We start from the raw sequence: 24,340 nt of genomic DNA, 5'->3' as shown, positions 1-24,340 counted from the left end.
GAAGGAAGGAAGGAAGGAAGGAAGGAAGGAAGGAAGGAAGGAAGGAAGGAAGGAAGGAAGGAAGAGAAGGAGGAGGAAGGAAAAGCTTCCACAACCCTGTCTTTGCTCTGACCCTTCCCCATCCTTCTCTTCTTTCTGGTACTTTCACAACAGAGCCTTTGCCATCTTCATCTTCAGTTTGCTCCAGGTCGGAGCTCATTATTCCTTTTGCTTTATGTAACACATGCACAACTCTAAAAGCATTTCTTACTTAACTGATGATTAGCAATTTTCCTATCACCTTCATAGACTAGATCCCCAAGAAAAATAGTTTTCAACTATTATGTATAAACATTCTAAAGTAATATACTCAGAAATTGCTTGATTATTCTAATAAAGGCTGATGTTAGTCTTATTGTTTATGAACATCAAATGTATTTAAGTATAGCAAAGTATAAAAATTAACATAATTTGTATTCATATGGTACTTTTACATTATCATTAGCTTGTTTCAATTGTTTTACTATTCTCTCTACCTTTCTCTATCTCTGTGTCTATATATCTTCTTTCTGTTTCTGTCTCTGTCTCTGTCTCTGCCTCTGTTTCTCTCCCTCTCTCTCTCCCTCTCCCTCTCCCTCTCTCCCTCCCTCCCTTTTTCCCTCCCTCCCTCTCTCTATCCCCCCTCTCTCCCTCGCAGACACACACACACACACACACACACACAAATATTTTCTACTCACTGCTCACCACATAATAACCTGGGATAATAACATGTCCTCCTAACCCCTAAAGTCTTAGGATATTTTCCTAAATATATGATATTTAGTTCCATAATCCCAGTATAATTTTTTAAAATTTTGGGCATGTTTTAGCAATTGTTTGTACATAATGTACTTTTTCTTATTTCCTCTTTAACACAAAACTGAAGGTTTAATAAGAGCAAAGTTGGTGATGTCACACACCTTTTCCAACTGGCAAAGTATGTCATGCCATTTCATCTCCTAACAGTATTGTTGAAACACAGAACAATAGCTTTTAGTATCTGTCATCGACCACAATTGGCTTCACAATGGAGGCTCATCAGCGAAAGCCATAAAGATTTCTAGATATTGGAGAACCGCTATTTACAGACTACGGCATATGTTAAAACAGAATACAGTACAAGGTCTACTTCATTAGTGTTGACTATTTTCATGCTATAATTAAAGTAATTACTTCACTTTAAAACTAGTGCATTCTAAATATGTTTAATGACTAAAATTAAAAAGAGTAATTATGGTATTAATGCATGAAATGATGTTGTAGTATATTTATACTAATTATAACTAGTCAGCTCAAATAATGATTTCTGGCAAAGTTCCTTCTCCATAAGGCAGTAGTTCTCAAACTGTGGGTCATGACTCCTTTAGGAGTCAAGTGACCCTGTCATATTGGTCACATGAGAGATCCTGCGCAATCAGATATTAATATTACATTATTATTCATAATAATAACAAAATTACAGCTACAAATGAGCAATGAAAGTGTTTTTATGGTTGAGAGTCACCACACATGAGGAAATTACTTAAAATCTATAGCATTTGGACAGTAGAGAACCACTGCTGTTTAGCAAAGGTGCTCATGATCTAAGAACCCATGGGAACAACACACTTTGCAGGAGGGTCTATGTAGAGAAAGAATGTCTTTCTCCCCATTCATGGAGTGATTATATAATCATCTAGTAAGTAACCAGAAAGTACATGATTTATGAAAATACTGCAATATAACAGTGAATAAGTTTAAGAGCTAGAGATTTTACCACGTCAGTATTATCTGTGACTCCATGCTGACTTGTTTTAGCTTGCATCAGCGGGAATAATTGTTATCTTACAGGAAAAATAAGTATCTCAATCACTAGAGTGCTTTGCCTGATGATTCGATTTTTAAAATTCTATCACCTTAACTCTCAGAAATCCAGAGATGTTGATTGCTACCCCAGGTTATAAATTTCTTCTCCTTTATTTAAATTTACTTAGAAGTTGGCAAACTTCCAAATACCACCCTCCCCCTTGATGTTTCTGCTACAGTGCATTTCAGTGATGATACAGTCCATGTGTTTCCTATTCGTTTATTCTCATGTCATCAAAACATTGTTTGCTTAGAATTGTTTGATGCCCAAGTAGTCCTACCAAACTCATTTATCCACCATTTCCCTTTAACAGAGCAAAGGATGGGGTTTGTAAGCCCCAGAAATTGGTAGAAAACTGTTTTTAATTTGGAATTTTTACAGATCATGGCATCCCATGTCTTCATTTTTAAGTAAGTTTGTTCAAGTTGCCATAACAAAATATCTCAGGTTTGAAGTATTCAAACAGCATGCATTTATTTCTTACTGCACTGTAACTAAGTAGTCATAGATCAGGATACTGGCAGACCTCGGTGTTGATGAGAAGTTTTTTCCTTGGCTTGTAGACAGTTCTTTGTTCAGTATTTGGCTTTTCTATGATGGACCGGAATGTAGAAACGATATCACTATTTTTCTCTCTCTCTTCTCTTTTATACAAAGACACTAATAAAATCACGAGAGAAGTCTGTCAATTTCTTCTTGAAGATCACACCCCAAATATGACCTTACTGGAATGAATTTGTCATTTTATTTTTTTCTTTTGAGGAGAGCCATTAACATTTAGAATTTATTAGGTAAAAATAATTAAAAGTGCATTAAGTAGGCTTTTTAACTGAATATATATATTTTTTGCACAATATGAAAGGAGTTTCCCACAGCATCCTCTGGCCTGTAGTTAATGGGAACACATTAAATCCCATTTGATTAACTACACTTCATTGTGAACAACAGAAAAAAAAAGAAGCAATTGGCAAGGCAGAAGTAAATGTGACTGATAAGCTAGCTACTAATTTTGATATTGAATAAATGATTAGATTTATACATCAGCCTAGAAGGGCAAGTTCAAAAGAAGTTAGTGTTACATTTCAACAAAAAGATTAATCACTAAATCAAAGACCAATACTTTCTCTAGAGCTAGGGTTGCCTAGGGTCTATTATAAAGTATACAAATTCAGGGGATAGAGAGATGCCTCGGTGGTTAAGAATATTGCTTTTTCTTCCAGAAGACAGGAATTTAAGTCCCAGCACCTACATGGCAGTTCACAGTCTTCTGTAAATCCAATTCAAGGGGATCAAACACCCTCTTCTAACCACCTCTGATACTAGGTACCCATGTATGTGTGTATATATATATATATATATATATATATATATATATATATATATGGATTTAATACATATGTGGTTATTTTCAGGTATGCAACCAACTGTGTGTTTAGGTGACTTCTCTGTGTTTTCATTTTGGATTGTGGGAAAGAAAGTTTTGGGGGAGTCATTTTAAATGCTAATATCCTTCCTATTTAAATGGCCACAAAGAACATAAACAAATAAGTTGTAAAACACAGATAATATTAAAGTTAATAGATATAGGTGTTGGATGGTTATATGACTTTATACGGTGGAGTTCTGGGAACCTTATTTAATAACTAAAAATATGTAAAACTCTTCACCCATACACCATGAGCAACACTATCTTAGTTCACCAAATTTATTGTTAGTGCATCCTTACTTAGGTCTGTTGTTAATGTTCTAACGGAGGTGGGTAGGTATTTGTTCATATCTCTTCTGCAATATTATTCACTCAACAATAGCTGAAGCAGAAAATGAGGTTAGAAAGGTAGACCTACATCACCCCAAATATCTTATGAAGCTCATTTTTTTTCACTTCACCAACTGTTGAAGAGGCTCAGTCCTCTGAAAATCTGTGGCATTTCATTAAAAGATGGTCTCTATAGCAATGGACTAATTCTTCTGTTCTCCAAATGTATCTGTGTATTATACTACTCTCAGCCAACTCTGCAGATTTCAATTTTGAAAAGAACCAAGTGAGAAGCTTCTAAGATCTTCTTGGGAGACAGTAGAAAGGAATGGACTCTAAGTCATAGATCAGAGTTTTCACATTAGTTCTGTCACTTATTAGGATCATTTCTAGTTGTTTACCTGCAAATTGCTTTTGAAATAAGAATTTTTATTCTGATTCTAACCTTTTCAGTTTTATCTAGCCAAGGAGAAAAAATTAGTCACAGAGGTTAGGTATCTTCAAGTCAATCTGTGATATAGTCAAATTTGAAGTCTGGCTTCACCGTTCCCAAAACTTGGAACCGTAATCATTTGTTTAGAGTCTCCAAACTGCATTACTTCCTGCTAATAACAATATCCCATTTAAATGATTGTTATTAATATCAAATATGTTGATGAGAAAATATTTTAAAGAAATATTTCATTTAAAGGACATGAAAGAAAGAAAGAAAAAAAGAAAAAAGAAAGAAAGAAAGAAAGAAAGAAAGAAAGAAAGAAAGAAAGAAAGAAAGAAACTCTCAAATGTAGCCATAAATCTTACAACAGGATAGGCTCAAAAGAACAAAAATGCCTTTTTACTTGATTACATATCTATTCCTTTGAAAGCTTCAGTTCCATGGAAACCACACACATTCAGTCACAGTAAATCTCAAAATCCCATGGGAAACCAATTATTAGTAATTAAAAAAAAAGACTGATTGATGATGGAAAATAAACACAAAGAGGTAGAATGCATAAGTGAGATGCAGATAAACCATGGAAACAACAAACAAACAAATCACCACTGCCTCATAGATAATATGCCAGAAACTCACTTGACATGTGATCCCAAGTTTTCCTGCCTCTATCCCTGCAGGAGAAATTCAACCTTAACAAAACAGCTCTAAACACTGTAAGAGTTCCTTAAACTCTTAGCAACTTGTCAAACCCAGTCTTGTCAATGTCATGGGATTTATAAGAGCCATAGAAATGCATCTCTGAGTATGTTTGTCAGGGTGTCTTCAGAAACATGTAAGTGAAGAGGAAGACCCATCTTGAGTGTTAATGATGTCACCCCATTTGACAAGGGTCCTAGACTGAAGCCAAAGGAAAAGTGACAGAGGCCCAGAGCGTTTCTGCCTTGCATTTCTTCCATAACTTCCATAATGTGTTATAACCTCAAAATGAAGCCCAAACCATGCTTAGATACTTGCTTCTGTTAAGCATTTTGAAAGAGAAATAAGAAAACTAATTCATTATCAAACTGGAAAGGAATAAACAATTTGATAGGGATGAAGATTCTTGGTACCACTTCTTCCAGTTTCTCACACTATAGTCCTGAGTGGAACCAAGGAGTTGAAGCTTAACTATATAGCAGCCATACTATGAGGATATTTAGAGAACAGAGCATTAACTGGGAGAAACTAAAACAGTACTTTGAGATGCAATATTTTGTTTGATATTGATCCAGTGGTGAGAAAACTTATCTTCTTTTTTCTTTTTAAAGATTTACTTAATATATGAATTCTCAATTTGTTTGTATATGTGTACGCCAGAAGAGGGGATCAGATCCCATTACAGATGGTTGTGAGCCACTATGTGGTGGCTGGAAATTGAACTCAGGACCTCTGGAAGAGCAGCGAGTGCTCTTATCATCTGAGCCATCACTCCATCTCCAAGACTTAATTTTAAAGTTGGCCTCTCTACTGAGTACACATGAAAAGGTAGGTGATTGTCTAGTCATCACATTGATTAACCATCGTCAGTAAATTTGTACAAAAACTTAAATACTATTCAAAAGGCCATCAAAATTTGTAATGTATTTAGTATGATTGAAAAAAAAAAACAAGAATTTCCAAAGAAATGTTTAAGATATTTTAGTATTTCTTACAAAAGATTTTCATTTAAAATCAAGAATGAGAAGGGCCATATATGTTATGTATTATATAAAAGAACTGCTTACAGGAATGTGTCTGTTTGTTTGTTTTTTAATTATAATGTTTCTTTCTGAAAACTGGTGAATGACTTTTGCAGACTCTGTTCTGTCTATTTATATACTTTTTTCACTTGTATACACAAAGCAAAGAATGACTTTTTTATATTTATGTTTCTACAGTCTGTTATATATGAAAAACTAGTTCATTTGTATTCATAGAATAAAGGAGGTAAGAAGGATACAAATCATGTTTGTATAAGGTATTACAGCATCTCTCCAGTCAATTGCAAAATTAAACTCACTGATGCACTGACCAAATCAAAACAATGTGCTTTATTTTTTCCCAAGAAAATCCCCAGCCCAAATAGCAATTTGGCTTCCTATTCCTTTGCTTAGAAAGTACATTTTCATTTACCACAAGTGTCTAACTTAATCAAAGATACAAACATAGAAACAGTGTCTGGTTCTTGTTTCATTGTGTTTCAGACTATAAATGAGAAACAGTGAGAAATGTACTTTCTAAAGACATCTATTGTATATAGTCTCAGAAATGTTTATGAATTTCAAACATTTTTAGCTATAGCTAGAATAAAAGAAAGTTTTTATTACTTAAATATGAAAAATGTACGGAGAATAAAATATTCATTTCATTCCTTAAAGATATAAAGTTCCGTGCGTCAGAAGTGTATAGAGTACAAAATTTAAGAGTGTATGGAGTCACATAATTCTCCTACTCTTGGACTTAAAAATAAACATTTAAATTTACATATATCATAATCAATTTTAAGTGACCACCTAGAAAATGATAGATAAAACTCCAGTCTAATATACACGTATCTTTCTAACTAAATTTGAAAGCAAAGTGGATAAAGTTGTTACCAGTTCTCAACTTGTCTAAGAAAAAGTTAATATGACAAAGACAACAGAGGTTTGACGTGTTGCACCTTTTAATGCAATTTCTCATTATTGTAGATGATCAAACCTAGCGTAGACAAAAACTAATACATCTACATAAAAACTGTAAGCTATATGATCACTAGTCTGATCAACCAGAGATATCACCAACTATGTTTCTATAGTATTCAAATACTCTAGAGTATGTCTTAATCTACCAGGTTGGCAAATATTTAAGTTTAGTGAAATTCTTTCTTGGAGAGTTGTTAAGAAATGGCAACCCTTCCTCAGCCATGCATGGTACATCTATCTCACAGTTCTTCCTCCCAAGTCTCATGAATCATAGAGAAAGAGGAGTAAAAAGATTGCAAGAGCCATAAGGAGTAGATTGCTTCAACTAAAGAGTGTTTCTAGAGAAGAGTGTTCTACAATAGGACAGTTGTTACACCATGCACAAGGCCTATAAGAATTTAAGCCCAACAAATCCCTAGCATGAATGGAGGATATAATCATGAACTCCCATATCTAACTGAGGTATTATTGGTAATTGACAGCTGATAAGAGAGGGAGAGGATTTTTTAAGGGCTACTAGTTTGCTGACCATACTCTTAAATAGGTAGCTACACATATCCAAATAATGTATGTGCAGCACAAACTGGATATGATAGATCAAAGAAAATGTAAGGACACATGTTTGGTTGCTTAGGGAGTAAAGATGGAGGACAAGATATATTAAAATAGAGAGATAGATAGATAGATAGATAGATAGATAGATAGATAGATAGATAGATAGAGATAGAGAAAAAGCTAAAGAGATATGAAAAGACATATAAAATATCTCAAAAAATTAGTAAAAACATTTTAAAAGAAACTGACCATCTTACATACTGCTGATTTATACACAACATGAACAATCTACTATAGACTATTTTGCAATATCCATCAGAAACATATGTATTTCCCTTTTTCAGCTCCTATTCTAAAACTGATCTTAGAAATATAGTAACAAAATGAATAAAGTATATCCAATAAGGCTAAGTACCACTGTCAGATATTGAGATAATTCATGCATCCAGCAACAGAGAAATGTCTAAATTTTTTATGAATCCTCCACTATACACCACAAGCCTATTAATGAACCAAGACAGATCTCTATAAGCAGTTTTAAACGTATCCAGAATGTATATTCTTCAGTGAATAATCAAGGTACCAAAACATACATGTGGAATTTTTGCAGACTAGAGGTTTGGTTACTTATACATTTAATCATAATTTATTGGAGAAGACTTTGGCTATTTAAGTAAATAGAAACAAGGCTGTTTATGCTGATGAGGACAGACACTGGTGTGAATGGGATGAGAAATCTGAAAGCAAATTCTGATTGATCCCTGTCTTACAGTTTTCACTTTCATTTTAAATGTTTCTTACAACCAAAAAACAAGGTTAGAGTTTTTAAAATCCATCCTTAGAAATCATACATCAAACTTACTGAACTGAATCACATGTTACCTGAATAGCAGCAAAGTCTTATTGCTGGTCATTTTACATAAATCTTTCTGAGTGTCTATTGTAAGTGGGAATATTCAAGTTATAAAACAAACAATCATATAAGATTGCCTTAAGTGTTCCTGCTCTGTGAGTACACGAAAATGCTGAAGTAACTGCATTGAAGCCACTAGGAACTCAGTGTCTCACTAGGACTGACTGAATTGATTCTTAAAACACTATCCTTGAAGTAAAATGTGACAATGATTATCTTAATTTTAAAACACTAGTATAAGTTTATTTTAGTTTATATGTGCTCATGTTTCTTATTATTACAGGATGCTGTGCATATAGATATGTTACAGTAATTATAAAAAGAAATCCTAGTTAAATGTATCAACTAGCCAGATATTTTTATTAAAAGAAGAATTGTATTTTGTGATGTTGTAATGTTGATTAACATGGACAATCATAATCTCCATATGCTCAACCTTCTATAAGACAGTTTGTTACATACAACACATTTCGCATGACCCCCAGGACTTTTAACAAAAATAGAAGACCCTTGGGTTTGGACAAAAAATATATATTATAAAATTCTATATTGGATGAAACTGAAAAACTTGTCAAGCACTCCTCAGCTCATATCAAGCAAAGAATGTTTGAATATGTATCCATGAGATAACTGTGCTATATTTAGAACAGCAAATATACTTAGGATATCCCATAAAATTACATTTCAAAAGCAAAATACATTGATAAATTATCTTTTATAAGATCAATCCTTTTGGCAAGAATCTGACTTTGGCCAAGGACAAGAAGATGAGCTTCAGGCAAAAATCTGACATTAGGCTAGAACAAAGAAGTAATTTCAGGCAGGAATCTAAATCATTGGCTAGAACTAGGAAGTGGCTTCAGGCATGAAAATGTGACTTTGGGTTAGGACAGGGAAGTTGGCTCAGATATTTTGATCATGCTGATAAGCCCTTACAAACAGTGATCATGGGAGTGATCACAGGACTTTGTTTATTGCCTTGCTTGTTCTTTGACTATTTGTGTTTATTGTCTTGCTTGTTCCTTTACTATTTACATCTATTGTATTGCTATTTCCTCAACCTAGAACTGACCTTAATTCTTGCATATAACTAAAATGGTATAAAAGCAGATTGGGAAAACAATTTTTAAAAACCAAGAGAAGTAGGCTTAAACCATTTTAATTTCCTAGGCTATTTTTGCATAAGAGGTGCTGATTAATGTAAAACATTACATGCCCATGTCCATATTATACACATATATGCATATTATATGCAAGGTATTTAAAGAAAAGTATTTTCTACCTATTTCTCTCTATATATTTCTTTCCTTCATTGACAACCACTGTTACCAGTTTCAGAGACTTGTTTGGAGAATTCTTGTGTACACAACTCTTCATTTACCTATCTGTGGACATGAATGTGGATGAGATAGTAGTGTATTATGCATTCTCACAAATGATTCTTTGATGTTCCAATTAACTGTATAACTGGTAGAAAAAAAAGAGTTAATTCATGAATAGAAAAAACAACCAAACATTTACTCCGTTTTAAAGAAATTAACTTGCTAGCTAATGATAAATTATTTAGATGTTTATATATGGAGTAGAAATAACTGAATCAGAATTTTTATGTTTTGTACACCTCAATAATAACATGAATTAGGCAGTATTGTTGCCAGGTGCTGCAACTCTTGCTTTTGTAGTAAATATATACCTCCATTATGCAGGGATTAACTTTATACTGGGTATGGTATCCTGACATACATGTTGTTAGCATCAAATTGAATTTTTGTCCTTGAATGTGCTGGCTAGTTCTACATTAGCTTAAAATTGGAACTTCAATTAAGAAAACACTCCCATCATATTGGACTGTGAAAAAGCCCACCCCACATTTTCTTAATTAATGATTAAGATGGTAAAGCCCAATCCACCGTAGGTGGACCATCCCTGGGCAGGTGGTTCTGGATGGTATAGCAAACAGTCTGCACACGTTAGCAGATTGAGCCAGTAAGCATAACTCTTCCATGGCCTCTGCTTCAGTTTCAACTTCTTGCTGTCTGCCCTGCTTGGGTTTCAGCTTTACCTTCCCCCAGTCAAGGAAGGATAACTAAGGATGAAATCAATGCATTCCTCCCAAACTGCTTTTGTTTATCACATTAGTTGAAATCCCCACGCCATAAGATTTTTATTCCTAAATGTTCAATTTGAGCTCAGTCAGTATAATTATGACTTTCATGAAATAGCATGATGACAGAACACAAAGATTAATAGTATTGTGATAACTAAACCAACCATATGTGAACCTGGACAGGTCTTTAATTGAATCATATATATATATATATATATATATATATATATATATATATGTATATATGTGTGTGTGTGTATATGTATATATGTATGTATATAAATATATATATATATACACATACATATATACATATATATACATACATATATACATATATATATACATATGTATATACATATATATGTATATACATATGTATGTATATACATATGTGTGATGTCAGTACAATCCAAAAAAAAAATCTAATAATTCAAAAGTAGATGGGATTTAATTCTCTCTTGCACTCTATGCATTAGGTTTTTTTCTTTATGTTGAGGCACCTTTCCACGTATCCTCTCTGGGCATACATTTTCCCACCAATGGAAAAGGTTCAAAGATTCAAAATGTCACATTCAAAACAAATAATTCCTTAATGGTCTATGGTTCACATTATATAATTGAGTGACTCAATTTTCTCTTCTCTTTAAAATACTCAAAATCTTTGCATAATTTCAAGCCAAAGCATATCAATGCTATTTCTTTATTACTACAGTTTCTTTCAGTTCACCTCACTCTACATCAATTACATACACACACACACACACACACACACACACACACACCCCAGCATCAGTCTTCCATGCACATTCTGGAAACTTAGAAAAGTATAAAGATAGAAGTAAATTACTAGGAAGTAATTTATAATTGTATGAACCTCCTCTGTTACTTCAGAACGAAAGAGAATTTTAATAAACAATGAACTTCTTTAAAGTATCTAAACAATAGTCTTCAAAACTCAAGGTCAGCTCCCTAGGGAGACACTGAGGACTTTGAGGTTCTGGCTAACATTTTCCCCCTGCGTTGCTTTTGCATACAGCTCATTCGTCTCTCCTACTTGCTGTAAAGGTCATCCTTGCATAGTCCAGGGCAAATTTGTTTAAGGAATAAAAGATGAGCTGCATTAAAAAAAAAAAAAAGACTTCAGCATGGCAGCTGAAATGAGGAGTAATACATTATTTAGGTAAATGCTAACTATGTGGGCAAATATAGAAGGCAGATCAGGCAAATACATGTCATGAGAAATGTCCTCTGCTTAATGGCAACTGGATTTAATCCCTGAAGACATTTGTTCTAGTGTAGTTTTATGCCATGTTAGGTTACGGACTGTGCTAATGGTTCACGGTTAAGGGTGTAAAATGACAGTAATGATTTACATTCCCTTTGTTAGTCTGCCAAAGCAAACGCATGAGGCCCATGTACACACCATCTTCAGAATTACATTTACTCAGATTGACAGAACCTACCACAGCCAGATCCATCTATTGCCCCTGAGCCATTGGCTCCTCTCAGATGTTGGTGTTGTTTATTGGTTATTTCATTTACTTACATTTCAAATCTTGTCCCCCTTCCTGGGGTCTCCCCTCCACAACCCCCTGTCCCATCCCCCCTCCACTTTGCATCTAAGAAGATGCTCCCCCACCCACCCACTCAATCCTGCCTCACCCCTCTAGCATCTTTCTATCCTGGGGTATCAAGCCTCCACAGGACCACGAGCCTCCCCTCCCACTGATGCCAGATAAGGCAATCAATCCTCAGCTACATATACAGCTGGAGCCATGGGTCTCTCCATGTGTATTCTTTGGCTGGTGGTTTAGTCCCTGGGAGCTCTGGGTGGTCTGGTTGGTTAATAATGTTTTTCTTCCTATCTCTCCTCTTCATTTTTAAATTCATTCTCTTCATGTCTTGACCAGCTCAGTCGAGATAGCAAGCTAGGTGAAGCAGGTCTGAGTTTCCACCTGGCAGGGCTAGAGGCATAGAGACACCTGAGGAACAAAGAGTTGCTGTTGAGCCTCAAGTCACATAATGTACAGAGCCATCGTAGTGAAGAAGTCTTCCAGACAGGCACAGTAAAAGAAAAGAAGATAAATTATTCTTGCATTTGCTTTTTTGTTTGTTTGGTAAGTTTGTTTTTGATTTTTTGTTTGTTTATGGTTTTTTTGGTTTTGTTTGTTTTTCTGTTTTGTTTTGTTTTGAGATGCAGTCATGTATCTCAGGCTGGTCTATATCTCCCTATAAATACAAGGATGACTGTTTACCCTAACTCCCAACCCTGGGCTTTACAGGTACGCATCAATCTTATCATGCAATTCCATAATAAATAAATACCTTTAATGATCATATATCCTAAGAATTCAATTTCAATATCATTACAAACCACTTAAAATGACAATGGGACCATGCTTTTTTGGAATAGTATAAATCAAACATGGATTGACTCTAAGTTTCTATTATTGTTTTTACTGTAATAATCAAAAGAAAGTAAACCATATTTCCTGTTTTTCTTTAAAATAATCAGTATTGATACAAAAATTATCCTTTGTTTAAGGAAAATTAAATCATTCATATTTCCATTTTCCACCCGTGTAGATTACATCTGTACTCGAAAACTTTTCTTCACTTTTTTTCCCAAAGAAATGATGGAAGTCATTCCTCCACGTATGTTAAAGGCTTCTAGTCTGTTAAGTCAAAATGTAGGCATCGGTTTAATACCGGTAGGTACACTAGAGACCTAAAAAGGGACACACTTTTAAAGGCAATCCTGTTTTTCTGATCCGGCTAAAAAAACCCCATGAATTCAGTCTCTTTCTGTCTTCAATTGAATGCACTGAAATTTACAAGGCGAATGTTTGTAAAGATGAATGATCGGAGGGAAGTGAGCGCCATTACTCTCCAGCGTACATTTGATATGTGCTGCTCCTGGCCTCCTCTGAGAGTTTCCATGGTGCCATGTGTTAAGGAAGCCGGCTTTAATCTGTAAAGATGAATCTCAGCCTCAAGTCCCCCACTGGTTTTAATGGGGGTGACATAGCTACATGTCACAACAGACTTTGGAAAGGGACCCCTGAGTGTCCAATTATTTTAAGTGCTTTTCCTCTTCCCTGTCACTCAACTGATCACAGTGGATTTATGTGCCAATAACACTCCTCTGACACAAACTTCCGGAGGAATCATTCCATAATTCAATCTCTGTTAATGTTGCCTTAAAAAATTAAGTGTTTCCTCAAGTTTTAAATAGATAACAGCACTTTCTAACAACTGCATGTTTCGGATAAAAGTTTATTACTTAGGCAGGACTTTAAAAAATCTGGCAAGGAAGTCTTTTCCTTTTCTAGTAAAATGGGGGGTGTGGAAGAGAAGGAAAAGGAAAAACGGTTAAGAGAAACATCCTGTCCAGTGTCCCAGAAGAACATCTTGAATATGGAATTGGAGAAGGGATGTTTTTCCAATATTGTCTAAATAAATGGAGAAGGCTCATTGCCTTCAGAAAGTTGCCCGTAGTCATCCTGCCTCCAGCTTCAAAGTGTTTTTTCTAGAATTTGTTCTTGCTACAAATTCTCCGTTTTATAATCATTTCTAAGTCTATAATAATTATATATAAATTTACTCTAGTCCCCTAAGTTTCATCCAGAAACCTGGGTATACCCACAGTTCAAATCAAATCACCTGTTACTAAATGACTCCTTTTGTTATATGGCATGCCTACTTAGAATGGGAGAATAGAAGCAGTTAATTGTTCTCTTGTTCATCCCAACACTCAAGTAGGATCGACCAGCAGTTTAGATATAATGAAGTTCCAGTGAAACACATGTCTGCTATTCACTTAGCATAATACAAAGCTGATGTGTGCTGCCTGGATGAAATGAGCCATCACTGCCCTAGTGTGTGTGAGCATCCCTGTATGCCCTGGTCTGCAATTAATACTATTCCTTGTCACATTAGTTCAAGAAGATCATTAACCCTACATCGGTTTTGCACACGTTTCCTTCCAACTAGTTTTCTGTGGTATTGAAATGAATAAAAAGTGGGCATTAGGCTTTAAACTCTCTGTTAGAGAATTATAAGTTTTTTTTTTTGTTTTACGTCTAAGAACAAAGAGAATTGACAGGTATATAGTACATATACTTCCATACTTCCATAACCATGAGCTGATGGTACATTTTCATGTATCTGTAAGTTGAAGCAATTTGGAGAATTCCAATCATTTCGTAATGCTTGAAAATAAGTTTTCTTCTCTAAATTGTGAATATCACAGGCAATCTAAGAAATCCAAATAGACTCTATTTCTGTTTTTAAGTAAAAAAGTGAAACAAAAATTGCAATCAGATGAGCCATTTGATTACTTTTCAGAGGTAATAGCTTCAGCATGATCCAAAAATTCAGTATTTTAAAATGAAGCATCCACCTACGCACTGGGCAAATTGCCCAAGTCTAGACTAGTACAGTGACAAACTGAAAAAGAGACAGGAAAATATAATTTTTATCTTATAAAGATAAAAACTGCCTATAAAGAATATCCATTTTATTTGAGCTATCATTTATTTGATTCATATAAGCATTCAAATACGAATTAACAAAATTTACTGGGAAACATACTTTAAGCTCAACAAATTGAATTTTCCTCAGAACATTCATAGATTTAGTAAATATGTTGTAGGAATTTAGTATGAGCTATGTCCCGATAACTATCTGTAAAAGATGTAAATTATCTGCCTTTTCAGAAGTAGAGAATTACTGATCTTTTTTTTTAATTTTTGTTTTTCATGTTGATTTGTTCTTTACAAGGGTAAAAACATAAGTGGAGGTTAAAATACTCGCCTGAGCTGCTGTTTCTGAGCGAAGAAACTGAGTCCACCTAGACTGCATAAGCAGCACCCCACCTGATGCCCCCTCAGACAGTTTAGTGTTGACACTTCATCCACAGCAATACCTTAGCAGCCTCTTCTCTATCTCACTCTTAAAGACAGAAATGCTCAAATAGAAAACCAGATGCATATATAATAAGCATGAATTTCTGTCTGGGTTTGTTCTAATTATTAATTTGTTATTTACTTTAACATATATTTGTGCAATAAAATGAAAATGTAGAAATGTGTGAAATAATTATTTGGCACTAATATTTCTCCTGATTCCTAAGGTATATTATTGCAAACTGCTACAAAGGATGTGAATAGAATGTGGATAGGTAAATTTACATGTATGTGTGAGAAAAAATAAAAACATAGCCAGCAGAGTTCAGAAAGGTTGAAGTTTAAACACACACACACATACAGAGACAGAGAGGGAGAGAGAGAGAGAGGAAATCTCTAGTTCCCTGCCCTCAGGAATGGCTCCGCACACACCGTGCACCATTTCTCTCAAAGTTCACACAAACTAACTTCCCACCAAATGAACAACTGGGAATGATCATGGTGTACATTGAGTAATTAATTAAGTAAAATTTGAATTAATAAATGTTCTGTTACGTTATTGAAGATTATGACCAATGACAGGAGAGAAGGGGCAACAGACAGACAGAGATAGACAGACAGAAAGACAGACTGACAGAAACAGAATGTAATTTACACAAGGAAGTGCGAACCAGCAATTTTGCAAGCACAAAACATGGCTTCCAAGGGTATTCTCTCATCGCCATACAAGAACATTCCAGAAATCATGTTCTCACTGGAGTCAACTGAAAATCAAGGTTTTGAAAACCGTAAGTGGAGACTTGTTAGTTTTGACTATGGCCTGCTTATAGGTTTAAATTTTTCAAAGGGCAAGTGCACACAAAAGCTGCATCTGCTGAGAGACAAAAAGCCACCATTAATGAAGTGATTTGGAAACTGTGGTCCCATAAGTCAAACTTGAATCTTAGCAAGTATGTCGATTCCTCAAAAGTTCATAAAAATGGAGGTAAGAAGAGGGGAAGGCCAAGCTCTTCTACAGGGTCGAGCAGTATAAACCAGAAAGCTATGTGTGTTACAGGAAAGACATGATTCCATCAATCAAAAATAAGTACAAGAAAATAGAATTATATAAAATGTGGTTTCAGTGCTATAGTAACAACCACAATGAAGTGACTTTACACTCTTATTAAAAACTATAATTCAGAAAATGACTTATAGGGCAAGGGGAAATTTGGACACTACACAGGTAGCTGATGTTGAATAACTTTTAAAATTTGTTATTCATTGGCTAGACAAATCATTTAGCTATAACCATTACTGCAAACTATTTGTAGATCAAATGATCATATTTGTTTCTCACAACCTATGTAGGTATGGATGAAGAATTAAAGCTGGGGACAGGCTATGGGGGTGATAGCTGCTTGGACAGATGTTGATATCAAAGCACTGATTACTGACATTGTTAAATATGTAAAATGGAATAACAAAGAAAAATAAACAAAAGCAAGGAACTAGAATTACCCACCAAATGATTGGTTATTGTCTAGAGATAAAAGTATCAAATAAACCCAAAACGATACAGAAAAGAATCTATGTCTCTGAAAAGAAAATGTGAGATGGCAATTATAAATGAATATTAACTATTTAATCTAATTATCTTGTGAGATTGAAATTCCTGTATAATCTAAGTAGCAAAGCTTGTGCAAAAGTCTTAACAGTCTTAATAGAGCAGCTCAGTGATCCCGATTCTGCCTGGGAGTAGGGAATGAACAGTTTATTTTCAGTTGCAAGGAGTCAAAGACCCATGCTCCCTTACGTAGAGCAACAACCTCCTTTCTTTGGAACATTAGTGACTTAGTGATGGGTTGCTTATTTCTTTGTGTTTTATAAACAATGAATCTATTGTAATGTATTTTGGGGGACCATTTGCTCCTTGCAATAAATGTCTTCTTTCATCTCCTTACCATGTTCTGGTAGGAAGTGCGTGATAAGCTTACGCAGGAGCCTAAGTAGGTGAACAAGGAGATAAGAACTCAGTTGAACTCAGCTCCGTCCCCAAGGGAGTAATGCTCAAGCCACGGATATTACAAACAATGGTGCAGAACACAGGATGTCTACAGTGTCCTCTCATCCACATGGAGCAGATCCTAAGAGTTCTTGGCCCTCATGCTTTTTAGAATGGAGTTGATCTGAATCTTCTTGCTTTCCCTTTCTTTCTTTCTTTCTTTCTTTCTTTCTTTCTTTCTTTCTTTCTTCCCTTTCTTTCTTTCTTTCTCTCTCCCCCCTCTCTCTCTCCCTCACTCCATCCCTCTCTCTCTCTCTTTTCTTTCTTTCTTTCTTTCTTTCTTTCTTTCTTTCTTTCTTTCTTTTTTTCTCTCTCTCTCTCTCTCTCTCTTTCTTTCTTTCTTTCTTTTTTTCTTTCTTTCTTTCTCCCTTCCTTCTTTCCTTCCTTTTTGCTTTCTTTCTTCCTTTGTTTTTATCTCTTTCTGTCTTTCTGCATTTCTAATTTCAGAGAAAAAAACTAAATATTTTGACATTTCTCTTTGTTATGTGAGTGATAAAAATATTAAAATATCCCCCAATGTACACAATTCAGATTAATAAAATTCAATATAAATAATACATTTCAGATAACTTAGCTCCTTTTAAAGATATTATAAACCAAAACTTTAATCAGCTGCTAAATATTATCATATAATACTGACTTATGCATGTACTTTAGAAGTCCTGTGTGTACTTGCCATTTATAATGATACAGTGAAAAATATTTCTAACACAGGCTATTTGTTTGAAGCTAGTATTATTGTTGCTCACTTTTCAATATGGAAAAGGCTATAGAAGATTAAGCAAATTATACAAAATAATATTTATTTATCTGATGGAGAAAGTTAATAAAGCTAGCACAGGAGGAAATAAAAGTAATGGGTTCAGTTCAATGGACTAGAGTACAGATGCAAAGACTAAGCCCAAATATATGCCTAGCTATTTTCTAGGCATCAATAATACACTTAGTCTCAAGGATAGACTCCTCTATCACCGTGCTGAGGAAAGCCAGATATTTAAAAGAAAAAGGAAAATAGGTATTATTTTATTCTAGCCAAAATTACCTTGAAATGGATAAAAGGTTTCAAACAGAAGACCAGTCCCTGAAAAGCTCATGAAGGAAGATAGGAGATGTTCCTTTGCATACGTCCTAGAAATGCAGAAATTTGGATTTCGTGCTCAGGGCTCAGGTAACGATAGCAAAACTGAGCTAATGGAAAAGAACCATGAAGAGAAAGCTTCTTCACAGCAAACTATTAAAAAATGAAAAGGTTACCTTCAGATTAAGAGAAAACATTTGCAAACCATATGTTGTATAAGATTTTCATAGACTGTAACGTGCATTGTGCATGTTCAATATGCAACACATTGTGGAATTCTTATATAAATTATTCCACAGCAAAACCCAAAAACATTAAAATAAAAAGTGATACAGAAATCGGCAAAAGACATGACCAACTATGGTTCCAGTGACACGCTACTGATAACGTTGCTTCAGATACTGTGCACTGACCATAAAGGAAATAAAAATAAAGAAAACGAATTATCACATTGCATATATTCAGGTGGCTGTTGTCAGAAGGACAATTAAATAAAGGTTATCCAGAATGTCTGGAGAAAAGAAGACTATTAGTAAAAAAGATAAAAGGTCAGTGTGATCCATAATCCTTCCTGTCAGTTTGTTCTAAAAGAAGATCTCTTCAGTACGTTAAAGAAGTATCTGAATTCCCAAGTCAGCTATAGCATGATTCATAGTAACTGAGACACAGAAGCAGAGATCTGTCACTGAATGAATGGTTAAAGGAACTGTGATACCCAGTTGACTTTCAGTATGCATAGGGTAGTTTCCGATATTCAGGCAAATGTTAAAAGTGTCTGACGCTGAACTACCTTTATGTGTAATGATCTAGTATTTGCAACTTTTTGTTTATTTTTTTATTTTTTACTGTTTTTAATTTTATTTTACCTTTTAAAAATTTATTTACTGATTTATTTTACATGAGTACACTGTGGCTGTCTTCAGACACACCAGAAGAGTACATCAGATCCCATTACAGATGGTTGTGAGCCACCACATGGCTGGGAATTGAACTCAGACCCTCTGGAAGAGAAGTCAGTGCCCTTTACCGTTGACCCATCTTTCCAGCCCACATTTTTTTTTTTTGTTTTTTGAGATATTTTTATTTTTCATATATTTTAATTGTCTCTAGATTAATTAAAGTACAAAATGAATATGATTTACTTTATTGTCATGACCCATTATTTAAATAAAAAGTTTTTAAAAAAACACGTGCACTTTCAATATCATAATATTTTCGTTAATGATTGTGTTAAGTCCATGGGTGGCTGTACACTCTTCATTTTAAAGACAACCAGAAAGGTATATACTAGAGGGAGACGGAGATAGACAGACATAGACAGACAGACAGACAGATCCAGACTTTTGTCACAATGTGGATAAGAGAAAAGAATTAGTTCTCAGTGAAATAAACCAAACTTAATTAGAAAATAGAAAAAGTAGTCTATTCAGGGATTTCCCAGAGGTTGGAGAATGAGGTAAATGTAGGGAGACAGAGGGTATGGATGAAAGAGTATATGCTGAAGACCTTAGAATCTAGCGATCATAGGTAACAGAACAATTTGCTGATTCAAACTTTGCAAAAACAGTAGACCTCAAATGTCTTCAATGATCTAAAAAGAACTTTCTGAGTTGATGAATATATTGAGTAGCTTCACTGTACTGACCAGATCACAAGATATATTTATCAAACAATATATGTTTTGCATTTTGAAAAGATAAGGATTGTTGCCTGAACTTCACAAGATTTTCTTTTGATTCGTACAGATTAGGAAATGCACACATACATTACAGAAACCGTCTGTAGATACCTTGATTTGATTTGTAGCTTTCAAAAATATGACAAAAATAAATTTCTGTGTAACTAAAACATAGGGGAGAGAAAGACAGAAGAGAAAAAGATGAGAAGGAACTCAGAGAAGGAAAGGGAGACAAAGGAGGACAGTGAAATTAACCTGCTAATTAAATTTAGCAATGACTCATTTGACTTTGGAGCAGTTTGGTCAATCACACAAATGTTGCAGATTCAGGATGACATAGCGGTTCATGTTCTTTAAACTTATCAGCTACTTGAATTGTCCTCAAACTAAAAGCTTCAAGCCCTGGTTAAATCTCAGAAGAAGTGATGTTTCCTGTGCAACTGTGGAGTGTAGATTATAATTGAACACAAGTAGAACGAAAATAACATTGAGAGTTTGATAATATTGAAACAGTAAAGTGTTCTCTTTTCTCTGTTTAGTTTATGGCCTAAGTGTGTGCTCGTGGGCTTAGGTTTTTGAATAATATTAGAAATTTTCCCAGAGAGATGAATGCATAGAGAACCAGTAGTGCTCAACACATGCCAGCACATCTGTGATTCCATTCTTGATTTCTATTCTTCCTGTTATTTCTGTTCCTTTACACCCACCCCAATGCACTCTGAGATCTTCCTTTGATATACTATTGAGACATTTCTCTTCCAACTTATTCAGGATGTTGTACCATGACTTTAAATTTTAAAGCTCCTGTTTCCAGAAATCCTATTTTTTCCATTACAAATTTTAAATATCCCTTTAAATGACTTTTTAATCTCTCTGTATAAGACTATCTTTTTTTTATTTAAAAGGAATTAATTCCTCCCTGACTATAATTCTGAGTTCTCCAGGTTGTTGTCCTGTCTCTTCTCTTGGTTGCCGAACACAATTCCTTTTTTTTTCCTTGTGGACTAAATTTACTGTCTTTGCTCGCCAGTATATTTCCTTTGGAAAAGATATTGAAACATCTGTGATCCTAAACAGAACATTTCTAAAATGGAGTTCAGCAATGCATGGCTATTTTAAACTGCTTACCCTGCTCCTTATGCCTTCCTCGGCTTGTCTTCTTTGCACTGTTAAGAACGGTTCTGAAGTTGAGCAAGGTATGAACCATAGGTCATTTTAACCCATAAGCACTATTTCGTTTTTGGTTTTGGAATATTCATTATCAACCTGCTTCATCTAAAGTACTTATAATTTTATAACTCTCACCAAAGGTGATCATTACATTTAATCTTATAATCTATGGGGAGGGGTATCATAATTTGCAAATTAAATTGAGCATCAGATAAATTAAGTAATTTATAAAATTACTTAATTTTAGTTGATGGATTCAGAGTTTGAAACCTTGACTATCTAACTTCCACCTTTTCTTCTGGTCTTCCCCATAAGAGGGGGTCGGTCATCTAAAAGGCGTACAAAGGAGGTGAAATAGTTCAAAAACATTATATGATCAGGTTACATCCATTTATGTCTTCATTGCAAGTACTATGCTAATTTCAGACAGAAAAAAATTATATAAAACTAATGGTAACACTGTATTTGTATGAGTAACTAACGAAATGGTCTCTTCAATCCTGCATCACTTCCTTTTGGTTTTACACTTATTGATTGAATCCTGGTGACTATTCCAGAGGTTTCTTTTCCTGCTATACCTCTTCTTTCAGTGCTACTAAGAGAAGGAACCATGAACAGTGGTACAGGCTTGTAATCCCAGGCTTGGTTGTCACACATTTCAGACCAACCTAGGCTTCATAGTGTGGGATACTGAGTGAGACATGGCCTGAAAATAAGAACACAAATCTACACAAGAAAACTTAACAAGGGACATCAGGAAGCATTGTCTACGGTCCCACTAGGAGAGGACAAGTCAAGGAATTCTTTATTCAGTGTCGGCTCATTTCTCTGTAGCTTATTGATGTCCTTGTTCCTTCTACCATCTCCATTAAAGACAGTGGATAAGCCCTACAGAGGAAATTCTAATGGATACATTTACCAAAAGCTGCGTCATGGATATGACATTGAAAATCATCCTTTTAATATGTTTCTGTTTGCTTATGGCCCTAGAACTCTAGGTACAGGGGTGTCTCACCCAACTCTCCAGTGAATTTTCACTGACAATTCTCCCATTATTAAAGACTTCCCAGTAATTCACTCTAAATTAACTTCCAACTAATGAGCAAGCTATATATTTTATTTGGAGGTCATTTTTTTTTCTCTCCGGGACTTCACGAACTTTAAGAAAATACAAAACCAAATGGCTCTTTTCTCATTCCTAATGCAGTTGTGATCTGGAGTTCAGCCAAAGAACTGTCAACTGCAAATCCCAGAGCCCTGTAAAATCCCAGGGATTAGGATGTGTGTTGTTGTCACTTCCAGAGACCAACTTCCAAGACCTGCTTCCAAGAAGCAGGCGAGGCATGGTAACCAAACAGAAAACAAGGGCATATGCTGATACAGATACAAGGATGCCAGAACAATGGATCTGTCTCAGGCTGGAGCATTCCTTTGTGCCATTCAGCAACTTTCTGGTGGAGAATTACAAGTGTGTATGGTTTTTTTTTTTTGGTTAGTTTTTAAAAATAGGGACTTAATATGTATCCCCAACTTGTCTGTAATTCATGATCTTCCTGCCTCAGTCTCCTGACTGCTCTCTTGCTTTGCACTTTAAAAGTTTATTTTGTTCATTCTTAAGACAATTAACAAAGATACTGCTAGTGTTCTGAATAACTTTGAAACAGTGAAGATATTTGTTGTTTTTTTTTCTTCTAGGTAACTTTGAACTGCTTTTGTCTGATTTAAGAATTCTGGAACCCTCCCAAGGAGATCCTCAGTGCTGTGTGAAAAGGAACTTGCATGACAGAAAGTAGAATTGTTATAACTGAGGCTGAGGTCAGTTTCAGGAAAACTGAGCAAATTACACAAAGTTTCTAGTTACACAAAGAGAATCATTTCAACAATTATTATACAGAATGGCAAGTATAGTGAATAACGATATTGTATTTTGAAATTCAATGAGATATTGTTGTTCGCACTACAAAGTTACTGAGTTTGTATGCTTACTAAATCAACTCAGACATTGGATACATACTTTCAAAGATTGTATAATAGAAAATGAATGTACATAATTAAATACATTTTACATCAACTAACTTTTTTTTTAAGAAATGGGACAAATCTGCCTTTTAAATTTGAACTACATTTTAAATAAAGATTATTCATTTTTAATAACAACAATATAAATGGCATCCCTGGTTATAGATAATGAAGTTCATCAGAAATAATGGTAGGGGTATATTCATTTATATATTAAAGGTTACAGAGCAAGACTTTTTTATTTTCTAAATTTCATCTAAGTTAATATAGTTTACAACAAACTTTGAAATAATTTTTGATAAATATACTGATTTTAATTCATTGCCAAATGGAATGAAAGAGATCAAAAATTTACTGTTACTTTAAAAAATCTTGTTTAGTCAGATCACATTTGATGACTGAGTTCTGTGTTTACTATTTACAACTTCCTGGCTAAAGGCACAGGTACTATAAGATATGTCTTTTTAAAAACATAACCCTACACATCTGTCTAGCACACATCTGGACATGTGGCCAAACTCATCGTTTCCTTCTGTATATCCAGAATCTGTCAGCTATTTCAAAGAGGAGAGCGGAAAAACGTTACATCCTTTTTCTGTCCAGTTTTATAAACTCCTTTTTTTTAACCTTTACCCCCAGGATATCATCAAATGTAAAAATAAGCAGTCTGCATTCCTTAGCTGCAGAGAATACAAGCTGGGAGGATGAAGGGTGTGGGCTGTAGGAATCTCTGCTTGCACAGGGTGAAGGGGGAGCCTTCCCTGAAAGGCTCAGACACAGATCCTCCGTAAAGTTATAAAACAAGACTCGTTTTTTTCAAACAGAAAAAAAAAGTGCAATGTGAATACAAAAGATAGGTAGATTGAATCATGAGGAAGATCTGCAGTTTTAAAGATAGGGATGTCACATTTTATAATGTTAACATTTTCAAGCCACTTGGAAAATGTAATTTCAAATTCACTTAGCCTTACCTCAAAATATATAAAGTCAAGAATGACGGAAGTTAGAACAATTTAGAATGTTATACGCATATGGAGAACAAGCCTTAGAACAACTACCTTAGAAATTTTATTTGATTTGATTTTATAATTCAAACTATTTT

The 24,340-nt window shown here is 34.6% G+C and overlaps 1 protein-coding gene across 4 annotated transcripts in view; it reads right to left on the bottom strand.

Annotated features, from left to right (window-relative positions):
* Positions 1–24,340, bottom strand: part of Agmo (alkylglycerol monooxygenase) — a 309,056-nt gene that overhangs the window by 265,558 nt on the left and 19,158 nt on the right. The gene's annotated exons all lie outside the window — the stretch shown is intronic.

The sequence above is a fragment of the Grammomys surdaster genome, unplaced genomic scaffold (genome assembly GCF_004785775.1).
Source record: "Grammomys surdaster isolate TR1022 unplaced genomic scaffold, NIH_TR_1.0 188, whole genome shotgun sequence".
NCBI classification, from domain to species: domain Eukaryota; kingdom Metazoa; phylum Chordata; class Mammalia; order Rodentia; family Muridae; genus Grammomys; species Grammomys surdaster.
The sequence above is the reverse complement of the archived record's forward strand: the minus strand, read 5'-3'. Positions and strand labels throughout refer to the sequence as shown.